The sequence below is a fragment of the Pristiophorus japonicus genome, chromosome 22 (genome assembly GCF_044704955.1).
Source record: "Pristiophorus japonicus isolate sPriJap1 chromosome 22, sPriJap1.hap1, whole genome shotgun sequence".
NCBI lineage: Eukaryota > Metazoa > Chordata > Chondrichthyes > Pristiophoridae > Pristiophorus > Pristiophorus japonicus.
This window is the reverse complement of record NC_091998.1, coordinates 28451142-28464911: the sequence shown is the minus strand read 5'-3', so window position 1 is coordinate 28464911 and position 13770 is coordinate 28451142. Positions and strand designations below refer to the sequence as shown.

The 13770-nt window shown below is 43.4% G+C and overlaps 1 long non-coding RNA gene across 1 annotated transcript in view; it reads right to left on the bottom strand.

Moving 5' to 3' along the window:
* Nucleotides 1-13770, bottom strand: part of LOC139234931 (uncharacterized) — a 91256-nt gene that overhangs the window by 58241 nt on the left and 19245 nt on the right. Inside the window, exon 6 of the long non-coding RNA XR_011588367.1 lies at nt 395-1047. This is a non-coding gene — a long non-coding RNA (uncharacterized lncRNA). The remainder of the gene's footprint in view (nt 1-394; nt 1048-13770) is intronic.

The window sequence follows — 13770 nt, the reverse complement described above, 5'->3', positions numbered from 1 at the left end:
TAGTATCTTAGATGAGTTATCCTGAGTGGCGCGCCACTCGTGACAGCGTCCCTCCCTCCCCCGCCCACCCCACCACAAGAGGACAGCAGTGCAACACGCCTGACAGGAAGTGGCAGCCAGGGTCAATACTGTGTACCATACCCACATGAGCTGCAAACAGCCAATGAAGACCACCTAACAGACTATCAAGTAGATAGCCCAAGTACCCATGGGACAAAGTGATACCTGTCCATTTGTTCCGCATTTAGTGAGAGCTTCATGCCAAACCCACACATAATCATAAAGCTCTTTCATTGTTTATCATGCGTGTTCATTCTTCATTCAAGCTGCAATTTATAACTGACTTTTGACACACACTAGCCTTCACATATAAAATTGTTGTAATATAACCTACCTGCATGATGCGTGTTCACCTGCTAACACAGATGATGAGCTGCAGGATGACAATGCCTCCTCTACTTTTCTCCTTTGCAGTGGTATGTGAGATTGGGCAGCCATGTCATGCCGTTGTTGTTTTCAGTCAGAAAGATGTGAATTCTGTATCAGTCTGTTACATGTGCGGGCAGCACATTGGTTAATAATGCAGGTAATCCATGTTAACCTGGAAGAAGGTGGAGACTAAACGATTCAGGCAGGAGGCGACTGACTGCAATGAGGCGGTTTTCATTCAGTAGATGTCATGGTTCTCCGACTGGCTCCATCCTGACCTGGAACCATTTACAGATCTATTCCCAAAGGCCATTCCCAGTTAGGAGTGCCAGGGCCTGCAGATATGGTTGGTGACATAATGTTTGTGGACAATCCAGCTCTGGTGCCTGTTTATCTTCCTGGAAAGGCTTCTTTCATCTTGTACCTCTTCAACCTTCAAATATGGTCTTTGTGATACTTAAACAGGCCCCATCGCTAATTTAAACTTGATTTGCTAACCGCCATTACACTTTTCATTTAGATGTCTTGCTGTGCCTTTAGTTTCCATTTTCGTTTCATTTTTTTCACTGTATCTGTTCTGCTGAAGTCTTGGTAATGCTTCAATTATAGTGGGCTCTCCTGTGAATTAGTAGGCAAAATTCAGTTCCTTTAGGTTTTACATAAACATTACATGCTTTTAAGAGAAAGAAAAAACATTCACATTTTTAAAGCAATGCAAATAATGTCATTAAAATACCAACAAAAATTTGAAACAGAAGTCAGTATTGTAAATGTACAGAAAAACTTTCATAAAGCCCTCAGCCCCTCCACTGCTCATGGAACTTCCCTTGGGTCCACCAGATGGGCATAGGGAGTGATTGACCCAATCCCAACTGTAAGTATTTGCTTCATGGGTTCTTTGCTTAGTTGGTTTATTAACAAAAGGTTTAACAATCACACTACACATTAGCAGTTCATCAACCAGGCTTACAACCACCAGCCTCATTGTGGATCCCCTGAACACAACTGCCTGGGGTTTTAATGAGTCTTGTGAACATCACATGACTGGCTAAGCCACTATTAACTCAACAGCTCGACAACTACTTTGGTAAAACTGTAATTCAAGTGCCTCCTTATTAAAGGTCAACAGCTCTACAAACCTGTGAACATACATTACACTACACCATTACACCATCCTAAGCAGGTGGAGCTAAAAGTCTGCTGGAAAATTGCGCTGGGTACCTAAGAAGTGCAGATCCGGCGAGGTGGATCTTAGCCAGATCTATCAGTCCTCCTGCCCCTGTTCTTCTCCTGTGCCGCGAGCCTTAGCAACTGGAAAGTATTGATTTGTATGTTTTTTGAAGGTTTATCATTTCCAAAACCCAGCTTACCGTGAGCTCTGCTAGTTTGGGCAACATTTTTCTGTAATGTGCGAGAGTCCTGCCAGTTCTTATTGCACAGGTGAGGACAAGAGATGTCACAATTTGGCAGTACTGTAATAATTTGCAACGGTATCCTCCATCAATAAGTGTAATAATGTGGAATCTGGGCATTGTCAAGGACTGACTACACAGTCCTTGACAATGCCCAGGCTACATTGACTTGTGCTGCAATGTGCCACGAAATTATTATTTGCAACAATGGATCGACTTACAAAAAAAACTAAGATTAAAATAACGGGGTATGATAGCATAGTGGTTATGTTACTGGACTAGCAATCCAGAGGCAAGGACTAATAATCTGGAGACATGAGTTCAAATCCTACCATAGTAGCTGGGAGATTTTAATTGTTAATTAAATAAATCTGGAATTATAAAGCTAGTATCAGTAATGATGACCATGAAACTACCAAACCCAACTGGTTCGCTAATGTTCTTCCCTCCTTACCTGGTCTGGCCTATAAGTGACTCCAGACCCACAGCAATATGGTTGACTCTTAACTGCCCTCTGAAATGGCCTAGCAAGCCACTCAGTTTTTCCAAACCGCTGCGACAAAGTCAGCACCATGGGAAGACCTTCACCACACAGACTGCAGCAATTCAAGGCGGCAGCTCACCACTATCTTCTCGAGGGCAATTAGGGATTGGCAATAAATACCAGCTTTGCCAGTGATGCCCACATCCCATGAACAAATAAATAACCTCCTAAACCCCCAGTACCATTTTTAGGCCACAGAGTCATAGTTACTACATTATTTCTTTAGGTAACTTTTCCAGAAAAAAAGTTGATTCAAAGATAAATAAAGAAAACCAGAGGACATAAATTTCGTATCAGTAAAAGCATGAACTTCAGTGGGAGTTTTTGTTTCTGACATGGAGGGGTGAATTTTAATACCCCAAATGGATGGGTTGGGGTCAGGTAAGATGTGAAAAAAATGTTAATCTCTAACCCAACCCCAACCTCTATCCCAACCCCATCTTTAACGGAGGCGGGACAAGGGGCCTGCTCCTACAAGGCGAGTTGCCAATTTAAATAGAAACATAGAAACATAGAAAATAGGTGCAGGAGTAGGCCATTCGGCCCTTCTAGCCTGCACCGCCATTCAATGAGTTCATGGCTGAACATTCAACTTCAGTACCCCATTCCTGCTTTCTCGCCATACCCCTTGATCCCCCTAGTAGTAAGGACCTCATCTAACTCCTTTTTGAATATATTTAGTGAATTGGCCTCAACAACTTTCTGTGGTAGAGAATTCCACAGGTTCACCACTCTCTGGGTGAAGAAGTTCCTCCGCATCTCGGTCCTAAATGCCTTACCCCTTATCCTTAGACTGTGACCTCTGGTTCTGGACTTCCCCAACATTGGGAACATTCTTCCTGCATCTAACCTGTCTAACCCCGTCAGAATTTTAAATGTTTCTATGAGGTCCCCTCTCATTCTTCTGAACTCCAGTGAATACAAGCCCAATTGATCCAGTCTTTCTTGATAGGTCAGTCCCGCCATTCTGGGAATCAGTCTGGTGAACCTTCGCTGCACTCCCTCAATAGCAAGAATGTCCTTCCTCAGGTTAGGAGACCAAAACTGTACACAATACTCCAGGTGTGGCCTCACCAATGCCCTGTACAACTGTAGCAACACCTCACTGCCCCTGTACTCAAATCCCCTTGCTATGAAGGCCAACATGCCATTTGCTTTCTTAACCGCCTGCTGCACCTGCATGCCAACCTTCAATGACTGATGCACCACGACACCCAGGTCTCTTTGCACCTCCCCTTTTCCTAATCTGTCACCATTCAGATAATAGTCTGTCTCTCTGTTTTTACCACCAAAGTGGATAACCTCACATTTATCCACATTATACTTCATCTGCCATGCATTTGCCCACTCACCTAACCTATCCAAGTCGCTCTGCAGCCTCACAGCATCCTCCTCGCAGCTCACACTGCCACCCAACTTAGTGTCATCTGCAAATTTGGAGATACTACATTTAATCCCCTCATCTAAATCATTAATGTACAGTGTAAACAGCTGGGGCCCCAGCACAGAACCTTGCGGTACCCCACTAGTCACTGCCTGCCATTCTGAAAAGTACCCATTTACTCCTACTCTTTGCTTCCTGTCTGACAACCAGTTCTCAATCCATGTCAGCACACTACCCCCAATCCCATGTGCTCTAACTTTGCACATCAATCTCTTGTGTGGGACCTTGTCGAACGCCTTCTGAAAGTCCAAATATACCACATCAACTGGTTCTCCCTTATCCACTCTACTGGAAACATCCTCAAAAAATTCCAGAAGATTTGTCAAGCATGATTTCCCTTTCACAAATCCATGCTGACTTGGACCTATCATATCACCTCTTTCCAAATGCACTGCTATGACATCCTTAATAATTGATTCCATCATTTTACCCACTACCGATGTCAGGCTGACCGGTCTATAATTCCCTGTTTTCTCTCTCCCTCCTTTTTTAAAAAGTGGGGTTACATTGGCTACCCTCCACTCTATAGGAACTGATCCAGAGTCAATGGAATGTTGGAAAATGACTGTCAATGCATCCACTATTTCCAAGGCCACCTCCTTAAGTACTCTGGGATGCAGTCCATCAGGCCCTGGGGATTTATCGGCCTTCAATCCCATCAATTTCCCCAACACAATTTCCCGGCTAATAAGGATTTCCCTCAGTTCCTCCTCCTTACTAGACCCCCCGACCCCTTTTATAACCGGAAGGTTGTTTGTGTCCTCCTTCGTGAATACCGAACCAAAGTACTTGTTCAATTGGTCCGCCATTTCTTTGTTCCCCGTTATGACTTCCCCTGATTCTGACTGCAGAGGACCTACGTTTGTCTTTACTAACCTTTTTCTCTTTACATATCTATAGAAAGTTTTGCAATCCGTCTTAATGTTCCCTGCAAGCTTCTTCTCATACTCCATTTTCCCTACCCTCCTCTGCTGAGTTCTAAATTTCTCCCAGTCCCCAGGTTCGCTGCTATTTCTGGCCAATTTGTATGCCACTTCCTTGGCTTTAATACTATCCCTGATTTCCCTTGATAGCCACGGTTGAGCCACCTTCCCTTTTTTATTTTTATGCCAGACAGGAATGTACAATTGTTGTAGTTCATCCATGCGGTCTCTAAATGTCTGCCATTGCCCATCCACAGTCAACCCCTTAAGTATCATTTTAAGTATATTTTAATGAGGCTAGCAGCCTCTGATTTAACCTGCTTTGCAGGTTGAACCCTGACTGGCCGCGATTCCCAGGCTTTGGGAAACCCGGTAGCTGAAGGGTGGCGAGGACAGCTTGTGGGCCAGGAGGAGGAGTGCTTCGTCCAGGCCTCCAAGCTTCCCCCACATACAAAGACCCCTGGAGTCGGGGATCGGACCCCCTTCCCCACATGCTCCCAGTAGCAGCTGCAGGCTCTCTACCTGTTCTGGATTCCTCCCCACCCGACTTGATTTCCGGGCTGGAACCTGTCGAGGAGAAAAGTCGCACGCTCATGTGGGCAAACCCGTCTGTAACTCTGCCACCCTCCTCCCCCGCCTCCCACCACTTATGCAACCATTCCGACAATGTAGGGGCCTGAATGTCTCAGCAGAAACAGCGGTACATAGAGAATCTAGAATAGATTTTAAGAGAAAGTGGCTAAATATCTGAATTAAAAATATTTTAAAGGGAATGGTCAGAGGAATGCGACTGGGTGGATAACTTTCATAGAACTGGTGGGTGATGGGCCGAATGGCCTCTTTCTATGCTGTAAAATTCTACTGAAAATAGCCAGGTAAGTTATCTTTCACTCTCTCATTCCTTCTATCCAATTCCCAAATATCAGTGGTTTTGCAAAAGCTTATAACTTTCACAAACCAGCATAAAAAGTAACTAGCTTGGCTGCACGGATTTTCTGCACAAACAAAAAGATATGGTGGAGATCTTTGTGACTCCAGAATGTTTGAAATAAGGCCTATGATCTATCTTTGTCAGGCAAGTGGAGATGCTTCTTAGACATTAAAAACAACTTTCCCTGTCTTGCCATAATGCCACAACCATCATAGTGAGGGTAGATCACCAAACAAACCTCCTCACTTGGATATTTGTTAACATGAGGAGCCAGCTTACAAAGGCTATACACTACAAGACATATCAGGCTGAGCAGAAGGTTACGATTTAACAGGTCCTTGAGATGGTTCAGTAGTCTAATTTTGGGGGGTTCATGGGAATTTCAGTGAAGTGTAGCTCTTGCACTTTGTTTAAATCACTTTAGAGTTTTAGGAACTCCATCTAAACAACTTCTGAATGTAATTTAATTTGATAGAAGATGCAGAGGTCGAGCAGCTATTTTTAACTGGTACTTGAGCCTAGAAATTACTTTTGGCTATATTAGTGGGTGAGGGCTTTTGTATAATAGATTGTATACAGAACACTGGTGCAAAAAAAGGATGCTGGGAGCAAGGTGTGATTGCCTCCAATGAGGGAAACAAAGGTAGAATTTAAAGAAAAATAAATTCAGATCTATAATAAGTAATGTTGAAACTTTGTTGGGAGTTATTGAGAGAGCATTTGTACAGTGTTCACCTCTGAGCAAACCGATTTAGAGAGAGTGAGCTTATCCACAGGGGAAATTCATTCCCAATGACATCTTCTTACCTATAACTCTAAGATAAGAAATTATATTGTGACAACTCAAAAATAAACAGCAGAGTGCTCTGATCATAGGGCTGTGGAATGACAGACAAAAGTGAGTCATGTAAGGTCAGTCTTCACATTAGGTTTAGTTTCTCATCAATTAACGTCTTTGATTTTTGAAGTAACATTCATGTTTTATATACTGCACAAATGCTGCTGTGATGTGTAAAAAATGGAAAGGAAATTACTATAGCAGAATGTTTGCTGGGTTGAACCAATCATTTAACTTTTTTTCTTTAAATATAATGTAACATTTTGAGATTGATGTGATATGCAATAACATGGTTAAGATTAGCGAAAGCTCCTATTAAGGCTTGCCTATTCAGATATATTACCTTGTTGTGATTATAATAAATGCAGATTAATGCATCTAATACACATTTTCTTTCATGTCGTTGGACAAGTGCTTCCCTGGGGCCATTCTTGAACTTTTCAATGGGAAATTGTGTAATCTGGTACATTCTGAACACGAACCATCATTTTTACAATAATGACTGATTTGTAATTTGATAATCCAAACTGCCTTGCTTGGTTTGCAAATTGGAAAAAATGGTGAAATGGATCTTTAATTGTTTGAAGTGTTGGATCCATTCTTCCCCCATTCAGAACAATTACTTCATGCACCTTTCTAAAACAAAAATCTGAATTGGTTCACCCTTTATTTGTAACAGAAGCTGAATGAATGTGTGAGTGGGGTGTGACCTGCCTGAAAGTTATTTAATTTTATTAGTCTTGGTTTTATTTTTGCTGAGAGCATGTGCCAACCTCTGGCTATAGGAATGTTTTTCAGTGTAGATGTTTAAGGGAGGAGGGAGGGGCCCACTGATACAGTAGCTTCATGTGACTGCAGTAAAAGATACTTTATGCGACTGAGCATGTGGCATTAGTTAGGATGATACTGCCTTCTACTGTGGGTGACTAATTTGAGTATTAATTTTAGGAATGCTGAATGATTTGAGTTAGCATATTGATAGTACCACTGGGCGAATTTTAAATGATGCTATGGATTTTTAAATATGTTTCTGGTTTTTAAAAAATGAATTTGAAATCACTGTTGTTCTTATTACACTTGCATGTGCGGTTGCAAAGACACTTCTTTGAGTTTGAAGATTGGTCTGATACTGCAAAAACAATTCATATGTAAATCTGATTGGCCTCTGTACCCAAGAGTTCCAGGTGTTCTGGACTGTAATAAATGGCTGTAGGCCAAAGGGTTTGTTTGTTATTTTCAATTTTGCATGACCTTGAATGCATGAAAGATATGTCTGACACTGTATCAATAAAAATAATTTGCTTGGAGTTGGTATTCAGTGTTTTATGTTGTCAGGGTAACTGGATGAATAACAATGAGGCACGGTCCCAGCATCATTACTTTGTTCAGCTTTTCAAAAAAATCAGTATGCGTGCATATATGCCAACCTACAAAACTCAAACGCTGACTAACCGCTTCAGAAATCCCTCAAAAAGCTGACAACTCAAAAATCAATGTAAAACTGAAAAACAACCCAGCATAAATAAAGGCCTATGAGCAAAACTATTGTTTCAAAATGATTAAGTTATATTCCTTATTATTGCATTGCTCTGCAGGATTTTGATTAAGTGCTTTTGGATCACATTCTGCAATTCAGGTTTTAGTGAAAACTGAAACGCAGTGGCCACACCATGACATACAGAAAGTAGTTATAATAGGAATGCATCGTGACTTAAGATGCATCTATACCCAATATTCTATTAATTATGTTATTGGGGGGGGGGGTAATGAATTACACAAGGCAGCACTTTTAAGTGCTGGGTTTAGGAATTTGTGAAAGAGGAAGAAGTGAGCTTGGGTGTACAATTTACTCCCCAGGGCATGCTCCCCTCGGAAACTTTAACCAATTTTTATTGTGCTTTGTTGCATTTTGAAGTGTACTGATTCAGTAGTTAGGAGAGGGAGACCCAGAGAGTGCTCAATGACATCAAGGGGTGTCATTGGAACCCTATTTTTATGCCCTCCTGTGCCGCATCCCCTCATATCCCTGGAGTCTGTTTTAAAAAAAAAAATTAATTCACAGAGCGTCGCTGGCAAGGCCAGCATTTATTGCCCATCCCTAATTGCCCTTTAGAAAGTGGTGGTGAGCTGCCTTCTTGAACTGCTGCAGTTCGTGGTGTTTGGGAGGGAGTTCCAGGATTTTGACCCAGCATGATGGAACGGCGATGTATTTCCAATTCAGGATGGTACGTCACTTGGAGGGGAATTTGGAGGTGATGGTGTTCACATGCACCTGCTGCTCTTCTCTTCTAGGTAGTAGAGGTTTCAGGATTGGAAGGTTCTGTTGAAGCTTTGGCAGGTTGCTGCCGTGCATCTTGTAGATGGTACACACTGCAGCCACATTGTGCCGGTGGTGGAGGGAGTGAATGTTTAAGGTGGTGGATGGAGTGCCAATCAAGCTTTGTCCTGGATGGTGCCAAGCTTCATGAATGTTGTTAGGGTTGCACTCATCCAGGCAGGTGGAGAGTATTCCATCACACTCCTGACTTGTGCCTTGTAGATGGTGGAAAGGCTTTGAGGAGTCAGAAGAGCTAGTCGCCGCAGAATACCCAGCCTCTGACCTACTCTTGAAGCCACAGTATTTATATGGCTGGTTTCTAATCAATGGTGACCCTTAGGATGTTGATGGTAGGGGATTTGACAATGATAATGCCATTGAATGTCATGGGGAGGTGGTTAGACTCTTGTTGGAGATGGTAGTTGTCCAGGTCTTGTTACATGCGGGCATGGACTGCTTCATTATCTGAGGCATTGCGAATGGAACGGAACTCCATCATCATCATAGGCAGTCCCTCGGAATCGAGGAAGACTTGCTTCCACTTCTGAAGAAGTTCTTTGGTGGCTGAACAGTCCAATACGAGAGCCACAGACTCTGTTACGGGTGGGACAGATAGTCATTGAGGGAAGGGGTGGACGGGACTGGTTTGCCGCACGCTCTTTCCGCTGCCTGCGCTTGATTTCTGCATGCTCTCGGCATTAAGACTCGAGGTGCTCAGCGCCCTCTCGGATGCACTTCCTCCACTTAGGGCGGTCTTGGGCCAGGGACTCCCAGGTGTCAGTGGGGATGTCACATTTTATCAGGGAGGCTTTGAGGGTGTCCTTGGAGCATTTCCACCTTTGGCTCGTTTGCCGTGAAGGATCTCCAAGTAGAGCACTTGCTTTGGGAGTCTCGTGCCAGGCATGCGAACTATGTGGCCTGCCCAGCGGAGCTGATAGAGTGTGGTCACTTCAGTGGTTCACTCTCACCTGAACTGAACACTGCACAATCATCAGCGAACAGCCCCATCTCTGCTCATTTGATGGAAGGAAGGTTATTGATGAAGCAGCTAAAGATGACTGGGTCTATGACACTGCCCTGAGGAACTCCTGCAGCAATGTCCTGGTGCTGAGGTGATTGGCCTCAAAACAACCACTCGACAGTGGAGAGTTTTGCCCCCCGATTCCCATTGACTTCAATTTTACGAGGACTCCTTGGTTCCACACTCTGTCAAGGGCAGTCACTCTCACCTCACCTCTTTTTTCCATGTTTGGGCCAAGGCTGTAATGAGATCTGGAGCCAAGTGTTCCTGGCGGAACCAAACTGAGCATCAGTGAGCAAGTTATTGGTGAGTAAGTGCCGCTTGATAGCACTGTCGACGATACCCTACATCATTTTCCTGATGAATGATAGTAGGTTGATTGGGGTAGTAATTGGCCGGATTGAATTTGTCCAGCTGTTTGTGGACAGGACGTATTTTTTCAATTTTCCACTTTTTCAGATAGATGTCAGTATTGTAGTTGTACTGGAACAGCTTGGCTAAAGGCGTAGCTAGTTCTGAAGCACATGTCTTCAGCATTACAGCCGGGATGTTGTCGGGGCCCATAACCTTTGCTGTATCCAATGCACTCAGCTACTTCTTGATATCATGTGGAGTGAATTGAATTGATTGAAGACTGGTGTCCGTGATGGCGTGGATCTCAGGAGGAGACAGAGATGAATCATCCACTCGGCACTCATGGCGGAAGATGGTTGCGAACGTTTTAGCCTTGTCTTTTGCACTCGAGCGATGAGCTCCTCCATTATTGAGAATGGGGATGTTCATGGAGCCTCCTCCTTCTGTTAGTTGTTTAATTGTCCACCACCATTCACAACTGAATGAGGCAGGACTGCAGGGCATGGATCTGTCTATAGCATGCTGCTTCTTTTGTTTAGCAATCATGTAATCCTATGTTGCAGCTTCCCTAGGTTGGCACCTCATTTTCAGGTAAGCCTGGTGCTGCTCCTGAAATGCTCTTCTACACTCCTCATTGAGCCAGAGTTGGTCACCTGGCTTGATGGCAATAGTAGTGAGGGATATGCTGGGCCATGAGGTTACAGATTGTGGTTGAATATAATTTTGCTGCTGCTGATAGCCCATAGCACCTCATGGATGTCCAGTTTTGAGCTGCTAAATCTGTTCTGAATGTATCCCAATTATCACAGTGGTAATGCCACATGACACAATGGAGCATGTCCTCGGTGTGAAGTCGGGACTTTGACTCCACACATACTGTGCGGCGGTCACTTCTACAAATACTGTCATGGACAGATGCATCTGTGACTGGTAGATAGATGAGGACGAGGTCAAATAGGATTTTCCCTGGTGTTGGTTCTCTCACCACCTGCCGCAAACCTGGTCTTGCAGCTACGTCCTTCAAGACTCGGCCAGCTCGGTCAGTATTGGTGCTACCGAGGCACTCTTGATGATGGACATTGAAGTCCCCCACCCAGAATTTGCCCTTGGTGTTCAACATGAAGGACTGCTGATTCATCAGCTGAGGAAGAGTGGTAGGTGATAATCAGCAGGCAGTTTCATTGCCCATGTTTGACCTCATGCTGGCCTGATACCATGAGACATCATGGGGTCCGAAGTTAATGTTGTGGACTCCCAATGCCACACCCTCCCGCCTGTATACCTCTGTGCCGCCATCTCTGGTGGAACAGGATATACCCAAGGATGGTGATGGAGAAATCTGAGATGTTGCCTGATCGGTATGATTCTGTGAGAATGACGATGTCGGGCTGTTGCTTGACTAGTCTGTGGGACAGCTCTCCTAATTTTGGCATAAATCCCAGGTATTAGTGAGGAGGACTTTGCAGGGTCGACTGAGCTGGGTCGGTCTTTGTCGTGACCAAATCTAATGCCCAATGATCTATCTGCATTTATTATCAAAATTTAGTGATTTGATACAACTGAGAGGCTTGCTAGGCCATTTCAGACGGCAGTTAAGAGCCAACTATATTGGCTGTGGGTCTGGAGTCACATATAGGCCAGACTGGGTAAGGACGGCATGTTTCCTTTGCTAAAGGACATTGGTGAACCAATTTTGTTTTTATGACAATCTGACAGCTTCATGGTCACCATTACTAATTCCAAATTTATTTAATTAACTAAATTTAAATTTACAAACTGCCATGGTGGGATTAAACTCATGTCTCTGGATCGTTATTCCAGGCCTCGGGATTGCAAATCCAGTAACATAACCACTATGCTACCTGGAGTCTGCATTGAGTCGCCTCATGTTCCTGGTTTATTATCTCCTCCCTGCTCTCTTGGTCATGTTTGGTACATGATTTAGGAGAGAAAGGAAAATATACGATTTTTTATCTCGAAAGCTCCTTTTCCAATAAAATTATATTTCTATTCCGTTGGTTGTATTTTTCACTTTGTGTTTTCATGGTCGTTTTGACTTGGTGAGTCCCAAAAATTTTTCCAACGAAATCACCCTTGTTTTCTGCTGGAAACAAAATTTATCCACATTGAAATATTGCCAATCTTGTGTTACCGGTGATCATGTGGGCTTTGTTTCTCAAGCAGCTTCAAAGGCCATTTCATTAAGTAGCAGCTGCAAAGTTAATCAGCACTCTGGAGAAACTGTGGCAAAGGCAGAGCCCAATTTACTGACAGGGCTTTATTGGAATTAGTTGATGTGGTGCTGGTAAGGTCAGCTGATCCTTTTAAATCCACAGAATAACCACAACAAAGGCTAGATGATTAATGTGCATGGCGAGATGTTGCCATCAGGGTAAAATCTGCTCCTTCCCCCAGATAGAATTCAATTTAACAAATTTTGGAAAATCAGGTAACAGTAATGATTGAAGAAATATGAAAGGACGGATCAGTCACTTTTTGCTCGCTGCTAGTAACAGTAAAATGTGGAGAGAAACTTGAAATTAATATACAAATGTTCTCCACAGAAGGCTGTCTGCACATATGGAAGAAAATTAACCTGGATGCTATTATAAATAAACCACACACTGTCCTATAAAAGGTGTCTTTGAGGATATTGCCATTTTTGGGGGCACTCTAAATTCCATTACCTCGGCACCGATTTCAACTCCTCCATAGGCACTGGGTCAAGCTGAATCAGGATGTATTAAACTGTAACATCCTGTTTGACCCAAAACAATTTCAGACTCCATATTATCTCCATTCTCACTACCACCTTTGCACTGTTGCATGGTATAATGTATGCTCACAGATTTGTAGAGCTATTGAGTTGGGAGTAGCGTAGCCAGTCATGTGATGTTCACAAGACTCAATAAAACTCCAGCCAGTTGGATCCACGATGAGGCAGGTGGTTGTGAGCCTGATGGATGAACTGGTAATGTGTAGTGTGATTGTTAAACCTAGTGCTAATAAACCAACTAGTTCTTAATAGCAATGTGTTGCTATGAATTCTTAAGCAAGAACCCTTGAAGCAAATACATTACACCTGGCTCTTGTTGCACCTCAGCATCTTTGCTGCCAAACCCCTCACACGTCCTTTCCTCCTATCCAGTCTCAACTACTCCAACACTCTCCTTGCTGGCCTCCTATTCTGCACCCTCCATAAACTCCAACTTGTCCAAAACTCTTTTGTACATATCTTGTCCTATGTTAAGTTCCACTTGACTTCAACTGCCATCTTTGCTGACCTAATTTGATTCCCTGTCCATTAATACCTTAAATGTTAAATCTTTGTCTTAAATCGCTCCATGGCCTGGCTCCAGTCTATCTATACTGCCTCCTCCAGTCTTTCCCTCTCTTGTAGAACACTTCGCTGCTCTAACTCTAGCCTAATGTGCTTCTTGCCTTCTCTCCATCCCACAAATTCAAAATCAGGATCCTAATCTCTGGAATTCCATCTCTCTCTCTCTTTTAAATACATCCTTAAAACACCTCCTATTTTACTTTCCTGGCCTGGTGTC